Below are 15,950 nucleotides of genomic sequence, written 5' to 3' on the forward strand. Positions count from 1 at the left end.
AAGGAGGATTTGGGCTTCAGAAGAATCTCAGCGAAGTTCATACCAAAGCCGCTAATGATTGAGCAGAAGCAACTCCGTTTGGAGATCACACAGGACATGCTGGAGACTGTGAACAGCGATCCCAACTTCCTGAACACAGTGATCACTGGCGATGAGTCCTGGGTTTATGGGTACGACCCAGAAACCAAGTTGCAGTCATCACAATGGAAGCATCCAACATCCCTGAGGCCAAAAAAAGCAAGGCAGGTCCGCAGCAATGTCAAAGTCATGCTGACCGTCTTCTTCGACTCCAGTGGCGTGGTTCATCACGAGTACGCACCACACGGCACAAGCATCACCAAGGAGTATTACCAAGAGGTTCTGCGTCGCCTTCATGACGCTGTGCGACGCAAACGGCCAGACCTGTGGGCAGCGGGCAATTGGCAGCTCCATCACGATAACGCACGTGCCCGTTCTTCACATTTGATACAGAGTTTCCTGGCCAAACACAACACACGTGTGCTTCGTCAGGCTCCCTACTCTCCCGACATGGCTCCGTGTGACTTCTGGCTTTTCCCCAAGCTGAAAATGCCTCTCAAAGGGACCAGATTTCAGTCCAGAGAAGACATCATGCGGAATGTGATGGACCAGCTGTGTGCCATCCCAAAAGGGGCGTTCCAGCGCTGCTTCCGACAGTGGCAGAACCGTTGGGAGAAGTGTGTGGCAGCCCAAGGGGACTACTTTGAAGGAGATTAGTGTAAGTTTGTTGTATCTGAATACGAGTATTTTTTATGAACAAAGGTCGGATACTTTTTGAACACACCTCGTGTATATATATATATACAGTAATCACTCTAATATCCGGACGCCCAATAACCGAACATCCCCACTAACCGAACCTTATCGTCCTGGGATCAAACATTCCCAAAATGGTCCGAAAATCCAAAAAAATTGGAAAAAAAACCGATTTTTTGCCGTCCGTAATTTGAACTTGCCGCGCGCGCCGCGTGAGAGCATTGTTTTGGTTCGTCATTCCTCCGACGTCCGATAGAGCGCCGCTGCATCATCCCCACTTCCCGCCTGTCTCTCACCGCGACTGGACCTGCGCTGTTCGTCATGGCTGCCCACGTGCTCGCTTGTGGTGGTGCCGTACTTGCTGCAAGGCCTCCTGCTGCTCTCTGCCCTACTCTTAGTGTGTGTGATGATGGCCCCGCCTCCTGAGAAAAGGAAGAGAGTGGTGTTGACTCTGGAGAAGAAACGGGAGATATTGGAGAAGGTTGATGCGGGTTGGTCTTCCTCTCGCATTCTCCGCGAGTTCAACCTGGCCCGGTCGACTTTGTTTGATATCAAGCGTTCCCGAGACAAGCTCATGCAGTACACGGCTGACTTCTCGCCGAGAAGCAAACGCAACGTGGAGAGGAAGGTTATGTTTACTCCCAAGTATGCAGAGAGATCGACACTCCACGTTGATTTGGTATCGACAGCAACGTGCAGCTGGTGTGATGGTATCGTGGAACGGAGCTGAAGGCTGCTGCTGAGAAGTTTGCAAGGCTTCACGACGCCCTAGACTTCAAGGCATCCGAGGGTTGGCTCTTCGCGTTCAAGTTGCGACATGGCCTTACTAACCGTAAAGCACATGGCGAAGCATTGGACGCTAACGAGAATGGAGTGGACGAGTTTCGGCACAAGGTGAAAGGCTTGATCGACAGGGAGGGCCTCACTCTCGGTCAAGTCTATAACGCTGACGAAACTGGCCTATTCTATCGCTCGCTGCCAACGAACACTCTCGCCGATGAGACGGAGAAGCGTGTACCTGGCCGCAAGCTTTCTAAGGAACGGATATCTGCTTTGTGTTGTGCCAATGCTAACGGCATGCACCGGCTTAAGCCCGTTATTGTTGGCCGTGCAAAGCAGCCTCGGTGCCTTCGTGGGGTGATGGATGTCCTTCCTGTCGTATGGTACCATTCTTTGAAAGCATGGTTCACAGCTGTGATTTTCAAAGACTGGTTTCACCATCACTTCGTCAAGGAGGTCATACATTACCAGACGAAGACACTGGGAATTCCTCGCGACCAGGTAAAGGCTCTCCTTCTCCTCGACAATGCACCTGCCCACCCGTGCGACAAGGACTTGGTTGCTGAGAATGGCCGTATTAGGTGCATGTTTCTGCCACCTAATACGACTGCTCTCATTCAACCAATGGACCAAGGAGTGATCGTGGCAACAAAGCGCCTGTACCGTCGGAAGTTCCTGGACGAGGTGATGGTGGTTCTCGGGGACGAGGACGAGCGCAGGGAAGGACGTGACACTCGAGGCAAGCGGACTTTGGAAAACCTTCGCCGCTACAACATCAAGTCTGCGCTGTACAACTGGGCTAGTGCATGGAAGGAAGTCCCTGTGAAAACTCTTGAAAATGGTTGGTCTCGTCTGCTTCTCGGAACAGATGTGGAGTACGATTTCCTAGGGTTTGACGTGGATGACTTCCATGCACGGCTACGTACGCACGGCGACGATGTTGATGTGGACGATGTTCGTGAGTGGTTGGACGACGAGGGCGATCCTGGGTATCAGACGTTGTCTGATATCGAGATCGCGTCTTTGGTTGCTGGTGTCAGTCCCGAACTTGAAGATTCCGACGACGAAGGCGATGATGATGCAGACTCCGCCCAGCAGGACACTACTCCAGCCATCCCCAAGCTGAGCGCACTCCGGGAACATCTAGAGTTCGTCCTAGACTACCTGGAACACCCGGACTGCTACAGGGAGATGGGGCCCTTGGGACTCGTGGGAGGAAGTGCGTGCTTTCCGGCAGCGCATCATCAATCGCCAGAATCGTCGGTCCTTGCGTCAGTCAACGATTGACAGTTTTTTCAGGCCCGTGACCCCCGCTGTGCCAAGCCCTGGTTCCACTTCGTTGCCTCCCCAAGACAGGCCCTCATGCTCCGAGCCACAGCCCAGCACATCAGCTACAGTGGAGTCACCGCTCGACGTGAGTTTGCGGCTGTCTTCAGAGTCTTCTGTAGTCGGTACGCCATCACCACTACCCACCGATGCACCCCTTGGACGCCTGCCAGTGATACTCTCGGGCTCTGACAGTGAATAAACAGCAAGAACTTCTCCACTAGACCACACGGGAATTTTGAGTGTTGTGCAGTGAAAAAAACGGTGTGTTGTGTTAAGGTTTTCAAGTTGGGAGAAAAGACTAAGTAGAAAAGAAATTTAACGTAACTAACCTTCTTTGTTTTGGCTTTGGAAACTTAAAAACCTTGGGAAAAGTTAATGTGCAACACTTAAATTTAATGGAACATTATTTGGACTAAAGTGAACACTGTGAAAAGAACGGACTTCTGTGTGTTAGTGACTAAGTTCAGTGCAAGACTTCAGGAAGAGTGTAGTGCAAGTGCTTCAGGAAATCGTTCTTACTGTCAGAGTCCGAGAGGAGGCGGTTATTCATCGAGGTGGCCAGGGACTTGCTGTAAGTAGCCAAAATGTTTCATGTTGTACTATTTTCCATACTATATTTACCAGAATGTTTCATATTGTATTTTTTCCCATACTATACTTACCAGAAAGTGTCATACTGTACTTCTTTCCATACTAAACTTACCTCATGCATGTGCAGTAGGAATGGGTTTTTCAGAGTTCGGTTAGGTTCGGTTAGGTTAGGTTCGGTTAGAGTCCATAAGTACCAGAATGTTTATTAATGTATGAACATACTTCTAAACCCACATTTTATGTGTCTATTGCATTTATTTCAGTCATTTATGTGCCTTATTGGTGTGATTTGGGTGTTAAATAGGTGCTATGCATGTCCGGAGGGAGTTGTATAGGTGTTTCTCTGTGTTAGGGTCCGTAAGTACAAGTCCATAAGCTGGGGCCCAATATCCGGACAAAACCAATATCCGAACCTACCGATGGCTCTATTGATCCGGATATTGGAGTGATTACTGTATATATATATATGACTCTGGACATAGGCTTCACAGCCTGCTTCCAAGGCCCAGTAGTCCTCCTACATACCATACACCTCTACATGTCACCACTTCGGCGCTAACACCCATCGTGCATATTGAATAAATGCTAGGGCTGTGTCATACAAGACTGGTGTATTGGTATTAGCGGGGGTATTTTTACAACATGTTGGCAGGCCTTCTGGTAGATCAGTTAAGTCTGCTTTTATTAAATTCAGATCTCTAAACTGTTCCCTGCCCCAGCAGGGATTTGAACCTGAGTCCAGTAGGACTACAGGCCACCTCTCTACTGACTGAGCTACCGACTGAGTTGGATAACAAGTAATGAAGCAACGGTGCTAATGAAAAAGAGAAGCTGGTGCAATCCGGACTGAAATCTTATATATCGGAAAAAGTCTGGGTTATCAGGGGGAAATCCGGATGTCGCTTTTATTGGAATTTCTTATTTTTTGGAATAGCTTGGACCCCAATTAGTTTCTTATATTGAGGTTGCACTGTATCTATTTGTAAAAGAGCCGTGTTGTTTGTTTGCCCTTCAATCACGCCCAACCCAAGGTCAGAGACCCCCAGACCCATATACAGTATATTCTGAATCAGGGTGGCCTAATGATGGTTTTAGGGGGATCAAAATTCAGATCTGGGTCATTTGAGGTCGCTAGTAGTGTTCACCCGGGCAACTCCGGGTACCCGTGCAGCCCAGTTTTTGGCAGGGACACTCACATGACCTCCAGTTCAGACATAGGCTGTTTGAGGTTGACCTCCAAGGTCATTTGAGGTTACTGGTTGGGGGTTATTTGAGGTCACTGGTAATACACACTCGAACAACTGGATCCAGCAGCCCAATTTTTGGCATGGAGACTCACATGACCTCCAGTTCAGACATAAGCTTTGTGGGGTTGACCTCCGAGATCATTTGAGGTTGCCAATCAGAGGTCATTTGAAGTCACTGGTAGTAGTAAACATGTGCGTACAAGTACTGTGCGTTAGTCTATGAAAGCTGAAACAGAAAGTTCCTGAACCTCTTATAATCCCTCTTCAAAAGCATAAGAGGTACATGGTCATTCTGAAGCATAAAGAAAGATTGAACTAGAACAAATAGGATTAGAGTGTTTGCCTTTTTGGCCCGGGCAATGCCGGGTAGCTCGGGTGGTGCATGTACACACCCATATATATACCATATATATATATATATATATATAGAATATCACAACTTTATCCATACAACTGGTACGTTAATTTTGGAGATTGTGGCCAATACATTTTATAGGTAGCCAGTTTTGGCACCTAGCCACAGTGCTCATCTCTAACTTAGGCCTTCGAGCCTGTGACAAGCTGTTTCACCATTTATTCTGGAATACAGGGGCACTGCATCTTCCAGGTTACCACAGTTACCTCCTTGTATGTGTTATTCTAGGTACTTATTTTTCCTATCAATCCACAAAAGGTGGATGAACCCTTGAGTCAAGTGGCAATGAAACTTCAGATTTTCTTTGACATAGACAAAGCTTGACAAACAAAGAGTGCTAACTGTAACTGGAAAGTCTCGCTTCAGTTTTGAGTTGTTGGAATCGTTTGGGTGATGTATTTGGTTAAACTTCTTCAGTATCCAGGAGGAGGAAATATTAGATTTTGATTAGGTTACCTTTTTATCATTTCTGGGAGCTAGGTGGCCACTCTGTAGCTGAGGTGTTTTTCAAGATGTCACTGGCCAACCTCTACTGTGCCATGTAAGTCTCCCAAAAGGAAAGCACTGAAGGGCTTGAGTATGTGCAATAGGTTGAAGGACTTGACCTTGGAAATAGTTCAGGATGTTTACTTACTTTACACCGTAGCTACAGTGGTTCTCATCTTAAAGTCTCTCTCCAGTTAGGTTTATAGGAAAACAGTAGAGATAAAATGTTGAGACTCATTTGGAGTGCTTTATTCGGTTTGGTTTTAACCCCTAACCGCCGAGTGTCAGTCTGAACTGTCAATAAATTGGTGGCGTGGCGGTGCCAGGTATCGGTAGAAACCGCACTTGTTTTCCCGGCACAGTCTGAAGTGGCCGCCACTTTATATCGTCACCAAAAGCTTGGGAGAGATTCCCACCATCCCTCTCAACCATACCTCAGTTATCTTTGTGCCTCTGCCAGGTGTAGGACGATCTTTTCTTAACCTTTCTCGTCCGATTTCGTTCCCGCCTCACGTGAACTTTTGCCTCATCCATCCCTGCCAAGCCTTTTTCCAAGGATACTAGGATAGGACACTGATAGTGCCATAGGGCATCCCTTGGACACCACTGTATCTAGTTTATCTAGTGATGGAGAAGTTATCACATTGCCAGCAAAACTATAGTTGGGGCCACCGGCAGACGCACGAACACAGCCTGTTTTTGCAGTGAATATTAATTCTCTTCTCATCATTACTCATCAACGCAATGACCTACAGACCTGGGGATACTTTCATTCGCAAGAAGAAGAGTTGATGAGTAATATGGTCTTTAATTCGTTTTCCCAACTGCCATATTTTCTGAGGTATTAAAGTTAGAAACAAGGCTACTTTTTTGTTTTTTCCGTACTGAGGTGACGCCCAGGCTTATTTTAGCCCGGCATCCATGGGTTAAGAAGAGAGTATGGAATAAGTGTTCAGATTCATGCAGAGTGCATTGTTTGGTTCAGTTTTAAGAAGGGAGTATGGGAAAAGTGTTCAAATTCATGCAGAGTTCTTTGTTTGGTTTCATTGTAGATATGAGGTATAGAAAATGTTCAGATGCATTCAGAGTGCTTTGTTTCGTATCTCTGTAGGAAGGGTTGTTGTTGTTGTTGTTGTTGTTGTTGCTTAACCCCTGTCTACATGGCCAAATAAACTGTCAACCACATGTAAGCATTTGCCCAATGGGCATCCTGTAAGTTCTTTATGCTGTTGATGTTGTTGATGTGTTAGTGTGGCATGTGCTGTGCAGTGCAACATTATGTATTTACCTATTTGTAGTATACAGGAATTGAGCAATGCTCGTGTTGTCCTGTCTCCATATCCACATTTATCTAATCTACCTTTACACACATGAATGTTTTTCTCATGCACCACCTTTTCGTCTAAGTTGTTCCAAATACTTATGTATTTACCCAGTATACCTAATTGTGATACACACGAAATGTGTTATGCTCGTGGGTTCCCGTTGCTGTTTCTCAGCGAGTCAAAGTTAGCTTTAAACTCGTTTAAGTTTTTAGATTGGACAATCTTTTTGTCCAGGCTATTCCATAAGTCTATACTTCTGTAAGGAAAACTATATTTCTTGATATCCTTCAAGCAGCTTGACTTTTTCAATTTCATTCCGTGTCCTCTTGTTGCTCTCTTATCCCATAAAAACAGATCTTCTCGGTCAATTTTATCTACTCCCACCATGGTCCTGAACACTGCAATCATGTCTCCCCTCTTTCTCCTTTCCTCTAAGGAAGGCAAATCCAGCTTTTCCAGCCTCTCTCTGTATGACAGATCTGCCAGACTGGGGACCATCTTGGTTGCTGTTCTTTGTATTCTCTCAATCTTGTTTATATCTATCTTTTTGTGTGAGGACCACACTACCGCTGCATATTCTAACCTGGGGCGGATCATGGCCACTATCAATTTTTTCATCATCTCCTCATCCATATAATGAAATGCTACTCTTATGTTAGTCAAGAGTTTATAAGTCTCTCCAACTATCTTGTTAATGTGCTTTTCAGGTGACAAACTGTCTTGGACCAGCACTCCCAAATCTTTCTCTTCTCTCATTTTTGTGATTAATTCTTCACCCAACAAATAATTCAGTGATGGCCTCCTAGTACTTTTACCCATTTTCAATATTTTACATTTTTTAAATTTCATTTCCCACGTGCGGCTCCAATCATGTATCCTATCCAAATCCTCCTGCAACATTTTACAATCCTCCTCAACCTCTACCTTCCTCAAGATCTTTACATCATCAGCAAACAGACTTGCATAACTGTTCACTCCATCTACCATATCATTTACGTAAATCAGGAACATTACTGGCGCCAACACCGAGCCTTGAGGGACTACACTTGTTACTTCCCTCCATCCAGACATCCTATCCTTTATTACTGTCCTCATTTGTCTGTCTCTCAAAAAGTCTCTCATCCATTCCAGGAGTTTCCCCTTCAGTCCTCCTATATATTCTAGTTTCCACATTAGTCTCTTATGAGGTACCTTGTCAAAGGCCTTCTCTAAGTCTAAGTACACACAATCCACCCAACCATCTCTCTCCTGTACCACATCAATCGCTCTTGAGTAAAAGCTCAACAAGTTAGAAACACATGACCTTCCACTTCTGAATCCAAACTGACATTCAGCCAAAATAGTCATCTCTTCTAGATATTATATCCATCTGTCTTTCAGGATTCTCTCGCACAATTTTGCGACCATGCTGGTTAAAGACACTGGTCTATAATTCAGGGGTTCTTCCCTGTTTCCTCCCTTATAAATTGGTACCACATTTGCCCTCTTCCATTCTTGTGGCACCTTCCCCTCTTCCAGAGAACACACGATTAAACTGTGAATTTTATCTGCCAGTTGTTCTCTGCAATCCTTCAGTACCCAATTAGAAATTCCATCAGGTCCTGGGGCTTTCCTTACATCTTGAGTTTCCAGTAATTTATACACTTCCTGTACCTCCACTTTTATATCTTTTATCACCGGTACATTTCTAATCACTCCCTCCCCTTCCACAAACTCTTTTTCATTAGTGAAAACTGATTGGAAATATTTGTTCACTATTTCAGCTTGCATTGCTGCATCTTTATAGGCCTCTCCTTTTACTTTCAGTTTGGTGATTCCTTCCTTTTGTTTCAGTTTGCCGTTAACAAATCTATGATACAGTTTGGGTTCATCCTTGCATTTGTCTATTATACCTTTTTCAAAATTCCTTTCTTTTTCTCTACGTATTCTTGTGTATTCATTTCTAGTTCTTTTATATTCTTCCTTTGTTCTGTTGTTACCTCTCTTTCTCCAGTTGTTCCACGCCTTATCTCTCTTTTTTTGCTGTCATACACATTCTATTAAACCACTCCTTTTTCCTGTTTTCTTTCCCTCTTTGTCCGTTCCTTAGTCGTCAACGTATGGTCTGTCCGGGTCCGAGGCGCTTTATTCGCTTTTTTAGTTGGTTCTTTTTACGGGGTGGGGCACTAACCCACACTGAGGTGTTTTGGACATGTGGAGAGAATGGAGAATGAAAGACTGACTAAGAGGGTGTATGTAGGTGAGGTGGAGGGAGGGGTAGACCGAGGATGAGGTGGAGAGATGGAGTTGAGAGGTATATGAGGGAGGGGGGGGGTGAGTTGGGGGGAGGGTAGTCAAATGGTGGGTGACAGAGTGACTTGGAGGCGTTTTGTCTGCGACCACCCTTTGCGGGATTAGGGCGTCGGGCTATAGATAGATAGATAGATAGACTTTCCCTCTTACTCTTGGTACAAATTTTTCCACTCCCAAATTATAGAGGTCTAGAAAGATATCCCACTTCCTCTGTATCTCTCTCGTTTCTCTGAATTTTCTCCAATCCGCATTTTCAAAAAAGTTTCTCAATCCTGTAAAATTTACTTTCCCAAAGTTGTATCTTCCCTGTCTATGAAGCTCGTCTCTTGGCTTGACGTTCCCTGTTATCATCTGGAACTCATTGACCACATGATCACTTTTTCCTATAGGACAGAAATATTTCAATGATTCTATTACATCGGGTTCTTTGGTAAACAGTAAATCTAACCTTGCTGGTGTGTCCTCACCTCGGAACCGTGTCTCTTCTTTGACCTATTGCGTCATCACATTATTCATTATTATATTTAATAACATAGTGCCCCACGAATCCTCGGTGCCTCCTGAGTCCCATTCCTCCCAGTTCACCTCTTTACAGTTAAAGTCACCCACCAAAATTATATTGTTGCTTTTCTCAATTATTTTTTGTAAATAACTAGCCATATCTGACATCATCTCCTGGTATTCATCATCATTCCATGCTCTCGTCTTAGGGGGAACATACACTACCGCCATATCTATCTTGACATTCTCTCCTGTTTCTAATTTCATATACAGTACATCACTTCAGCCCTGCCTTCTCCCATTTCCACGGTATCTACATTTATGTTGTCCTTCACAGCTGTCATCACTCCTCCTCCCGTTTTTTCTTTTCTGTCTCTTCTCCACAGTTTGTATTTACCATCTCCCAAATGAACATCAATATCTTCTCTTAATTTGGTCTCTAGAAGGCACATGACATCAGGTTCATGTTCTCTCAAGAAATTGTTAATTTCAAGCCTTGCCAATATTAAGCCATCAACATTAGTATATATCACCTTCAAATTATTTTTTATGTTTTTTATACCCTCTTCTCTCCTTCTCTCCGTCAGTACCACTTCCTCAATTTCTGATCATTCATAGCCATCCCTCTTAGTTTCCTTCGCTTCTATTTCCTTAAATACCACTTCCTTACTTTCATATCCATCACTCTCCAAAAAAAAGTATTACATTCTTCCTCTGTCCTCTTATCATTTTTTTCCTTTACTTGTTCCTTCATTGATTTTAAAACTTCTCTTTCTTCTTCATTCAAATCTTTTCTTATTATAATGTTTTCCATCCCTGCCTCTTTGCATAATTTCCAGGTCACTTTAAGTACAGTATATCATTCGCTACACTTTCTGATGACAACTTGACTCTCATTGGTCTTGTTTCCCCTTTCTTATAAGGCCCTATCCTCCTTACTTCCTCAATTTCTTTTACCCATTTGTCTCCTTCGGGATCAATCTTGCCTAATATTCCTTTCACCAGGTTCGTGTCTCTCTCGAGTCTCACGGATCTAACCTTTTCTTCCTCCTCCCTGTTTCCAAATATTACCACACATCTGTACCTTTCTACAGTTTCTCTCACTATTTTCTCTTTTTTCTTCAGTATTTTCACTACATTTTCTTCCATTTTTTTCTTGTTCATTTCCCTTTCTTCCTGGATGATTTCTCTTAAGTTGACCACTTCTTTCTGTTCTTCTTTTACATGTGCCCACTTTGCCTTATGCTCTTCTAATACACTGCTCACCTTCTCCGTTTTATTAGTACTCTCTTCTAGTTTTCTCCTCAATTTGATATTTTCATGCTTCAAATTTCTGATCTCCTCATTCGCCGTCTCATTAGACTGGATCAGACTATGTACAGTAATCTCCGTATTCTCAGACACGTCCTTTAACACTAGATTCTCCACTTTCTTTTCAAGTTCACTAATCCTCATAATCAATGTTTCAACCAGATCCATGACATTAGTATTTCTATCAAATCCTGGAAATTCGAGTCCCTTAGTGTTTACATTTTTGGCCATGTTTGAGGTTGGTTACAGTACCAAAAACAGCTGTTACCAAAGCTGCTACAAACATTCATGTATACTCTTGCCAGTAAATCTTTACATTTTTGGTAGTCTGTATTAACCTACAGTATTTTAAAACTTAAAATAAGACCATAGGAGACAGGACAAACATAATTCCTGAAAACTACATAAGGTTTGCAGCGGTGGCTGAACCTGGACCTGGGAGCAGTCGAGACGTCCGATTGCTGTGGCTGTTCGTACTGTGTGTGTTATGTTGTGTGGACCTATTTTACAAGCAGGGCACATGTCATCTGTGATTCCATCCTACCTGAATCTAAGCTGGTGGCTGAGAAGGGCTGGTTGATGTCCTTATCAGAGCCTAGCTAGGTGAATTCAGTCACTCTGTTTAAGGATATCTGTGATGGGTGAATGATTGGAGGGGGGGCTTGTAGGGAGTACAAATAAAGTGTTCAGGCTTATTCATAGCTTTGTTTAGTTTCTTTGTGGGAAGGGAGTACAGGTAAAGTGTTCAGACTCAGTAGTGCATTATTTGGTTTCTGCTCTTGGAGGAGAGGAAAGTGAACAGTGTTCCCAGTCTTTCCGAGTCATGTTTATTTACCTTCTTGGTGTTACTGAATTTACAGTTTTGCTGATCTTTGAATTTCATGCACTGCAGAGTGTTGGACATGTTCATCTTCACCCCAGTACAGGTAGACTGGCCAGTAGTATGAAGTGGCAGTAGCAATATATCCCTTGTGCGAGTACATTTTACTGATTTAACCTCAATTGCTTTCAGCATACACACACATCACTAGAATGCACCATTATTATTATCGCTATTCATATATCTATGTTTTCAAAACCAGAAAAATAACAGTAATTACCTTCCTTGTGCTTATGGAGATTTGACGTGGTAGTATTGGAGCAAGATATCGTGGCATCGCAGTGCTTGCACGCGACCTTGTAATTTCCTATCTTGTCTTCTGGCTGCTTGAAGTGTCTCCATATCCCGGATGAGGCCATGACTTGTGAGGCCAGCAGCTCCACACTTCACTTTGCAGCTGCAGTCGTCTACTGAATGCTAGTAGTACTGTGGAGACCGAGAGAGTGACCAGTGTCTCTCCCCTACCCCCACCATACTTCTCACCACCCTGTCAGGTCATAATCCTAATCTCATAACGTCCTGTTCTAGGGCTCGGGCCCAAGCCCATGCCACCACCTAAACATAAAATTATAGTACTTTCAGATGTCATTACGGTACATCACGCACAGCACTGGAATTATAGTACATGTAATAAGATAATTTTTGAACAATTTCCATCCCTGCGTCCTGACTTGGCCTGGTTTTGATTATCGCCTTCCCCTCCCTCCCCTTCCATCAGGGTAACAGTGACCATAAAGGTCAAAATGATTCCGGAGTTGAACTGAATGTTCGACTTTATTCGCGAGGAGTTTGGAGCAAATCTCCCTTGATAGGCTTGGGTCACTCTGCCTCCCAGTGACACAGCATGCTGTCCAGGCAGCTGTTTTTCACTCCTTGCAATTAGTACCAAGGTGCTAACATATTAAAAGCAGCTTATCAGGAGTTAGTGGGCGTGGCTGTACACCACTTGACCTCAGTGACTCACCAACCCAGGCCACCTGGCCTCTCCAAGGACACACCATTGTTACCCTCACCACTTTTATATATCATGGTTGTACCCGAAAGTACTCGTAAAATGGTCGAGTACTTTGAGTCTGAGTACAAGTACAAGTACAAGTACTATGGAAATTTTAAACCCGAGTACAAGTACAAGTACAAGTACATTATATTGTGTACTTAAGTACGAGTACGAGTCCATGTACTCGGACCCAAGCCTGAAAAAAAGTAGTGATAGGAGGGCTTCAAAAGGGAAAAATGGGTAAAAGTCCTGGGGTGGCATCACAATAAACCCTTTATACATGTATTTTAACCCCTACACCGCGGGCTTGTTTACCAATTACTTGCGTGTCCCGCGGGGTTATTTGGGCTCCGACAGACTCTCAAAAAATATTTGCTAAAAATCAGTTATTAGTCCTAGAATAATAAAATTATATATGCTTATAGCACATACCTTCAACTTTCTCCTGGAATGATTGTTGAGCCTTCGTCAGTTTCCGTAGGACTTGTGGAGACCTCTGAAGTAGGGTAACTAAGTCTCCACTTTACACTTCCCGACAACCCGTTATATGATTACCACAGCCAGATACAAACACTATAAACACTATTCTACCATTTTCAAGTAGTTTGGGATCCATACTAAAAAAAAAAACAGTGTGAAAGCAATGGAAATTACGAGCGCGTCTGATCGCCGCACTTGCGCTAGTTCGCTCTAGGCACTCTGTCATTTATTATTCATAAAACCCCTCACACTTTATATTTCTATTACTGTATCACACTTATATATATCTGGAGTCTTTCTCCATAAGTTTCCTTCAGTCGTATTATTTTATTGGCACTGAAGTCATTCTATTTTTCAGTCAGTAAAATACGTAGAGAGCCACGGATTCACTCTCACTGTTATAACATAAATTATTTGTACTCATATTCTTATATTACTAATTACTTACATTACTATTTACATTTTCTATTCTATTTTCAATATTTACCCTTCTATTTTACTTACAATATGTTATTCACTGTCACTTTCAGTAAGATAAAACTATAATACACTGTTCAATCATATGAACTGAACATCCATTGCTTTCACCTGCTATTTACACATTATTTACACATTATTTACACATTATTTCCAAATAATTCTGCTCCCACACTTGCACGGTTAGAACTGCTTCTGGCTGTGATAATCGAAGAAGCAGGTTACACAGAGGGGAACCTGGCATTCAGCGCACTGCCAAGAGGTGCGTTTATGCTAAGGTGTGCGGCGTGTGGTATGCGCACATACCTGACACCTGCGAATCGCAGCCTTCCTTTTCCCTGTGGCAGGCATTAGCTCAAGTCTGTGCCGATCCATATACGCCCTCTGCTCAAGTCGGTCGGGAAGTGTAACTGGATGGCGCCTTGGAGTTGCTGCTTGCACCTTACCATATTTTTCCAGCAGCTGCTGGACACAAGTCCTGGCGAACAACCTCAGGGAGAAGGACTTGGGTGGCTTTACCTTCATCTTGTACAGGATGAAGGCGTTCAGCATCGTCATATCTATGAGATGCAGAAAAACTTTCCTGTACCACCTAGTATTCTTCCTGAGGCAGTCGATCTCACCAATCATCATGTCGGACTTGTCCACCAGCCGCATGTTTATATTATAGTCCAACACAGCATCAGGTTTCATCACAGGTTCGCCTGTCCTACGGTCGACCTTCCCACTGTCTCTCATCTCCCCCTTATGTACGGTGGTGAGCATGTGCGCGACTCTCTTGTCATGCCACCGTATTGCCAGCATCTTCTCAGACTTGCGTAGGTGCACGTCTCCTCGCTGCGAGTTTCCCGCCTCTGGGAATTTGGGGAAGTCGGCACGATTACTTTTCACAGTGCCGCAGGAGCCAATGCCGTGCTCAGAAAGGTATTTGGCAAGTTTCGGTGCTGTATAGTAGTTGTCTGTATACAGCACATGATTCCCACCAAAATACTTTTCTAGGAGCACTTTCACTACACAGCCTGAGAAGCCAAGGGGGTGTGTTTTATCGAGATCGACAGTGCTGGCTGAATATATGACGAAGTCAAGGATGTACCCCGTCTTACAGTCACACAGTACAAAGAACTTAATTCCAAAGCGATGGCGTTTGCTTGGAATGTACTGGACAAACCGAAGACGTCCTCTGAACAGAACCAAGGACTCATCAATGACAACCTTCTGAAATGGGTGGAAGAATGACATGAACTTATCCTTCATTCTGTTCAGAATCTCCCGGATCTTCCAGAGTGGGTCGGTTTGGGAAGGTACATCATTATCGGCAAAGTGCAGGTTTCCCATGATGTTCCGGAAGCGATCTCTGGCCATGTACTTGTTGAAGGTCGGTGAGGGTAGTAAGGGGTCCATGGACCAGTATTCTTCCAACTCATGCTTCTTGGAGTGTGGCATAAGAAGCATGAGGGCAAAGAACACATACAGCTTCTGCACTCCCAGCATGGTCCACTGTTGCATCTTGGCTGCACCTGTACCACTAGCAGCACGTTGTGATTCGAACCTGTTGGTCTCATCACATATGTGCTGCATGACTTCGTCATCTAGGAAGGCCAAAAGGTAGTCGACACACTCAGCATTTTCGTCCATAGTGAAGGCAGGCTGAACTCCTGACGAGCTCTCATCGAAAACCAGGTTTTCGGGGACAAAATCTGACCCTTCCGTCCACGCGAAGGCGTCCAGGATTCCCTGGCGTGGCGGTGGAGGGCTGGTGGTGGTGGTGGTGGTGGAGGTTGGCTGAGAGGGAGGCTTATCTCGGTCAAGGTCACTCGCACTGACCCTAGGTTGCCGTACAGCACTAGCAGCCCTTACCCTACTAGCTACACTACTTTTCACTCTCTTAGATCTACCTCTACCTCTACGGCTGGCCTTCACTGTTGATGCTGGTGGTGACTCCGACGACGAAGACTCCGGAGATAACTCAGCCGACGATGATGACGAGATGAGTAAAGCGGGGCTTGGGGAACGGGGAGGTGAATGCTCTCGTGACTCATGGCGGGCTGGGTCACGTGGGGGCATT

At 44.4% G+C, this 15,950-nt stretch overlaps 1 protein-coding gene across 1 annotated transcript in view; it reads left to right on the forward strand.

Moving 5' to 3' along the window:
- The window catches only part of SH3PX1 (sorting nexin 33-like protein SH3PX1), a 323,543-nt gene that overhangs the window by 119,466 nt on the left and 188,127 nt on the right, over positions 1-15,950 (forward strand). The window lies entirely within an intron of this gene.

Source organism: Coenobita brevimanus, chromosome 94 (assembly GCF_032717465.1).
Source record: "Coenobita brevimanus isolate Jiangsu-jjx chromosome 94, ASM3271746v2, whole genome shotgun sequence".
NCBI lineage: Eukaryota > Metazoa > Arthropoda > Malacostraca > Decapoda > Coenobitidae > Coenobita > Coenobita brevimanus.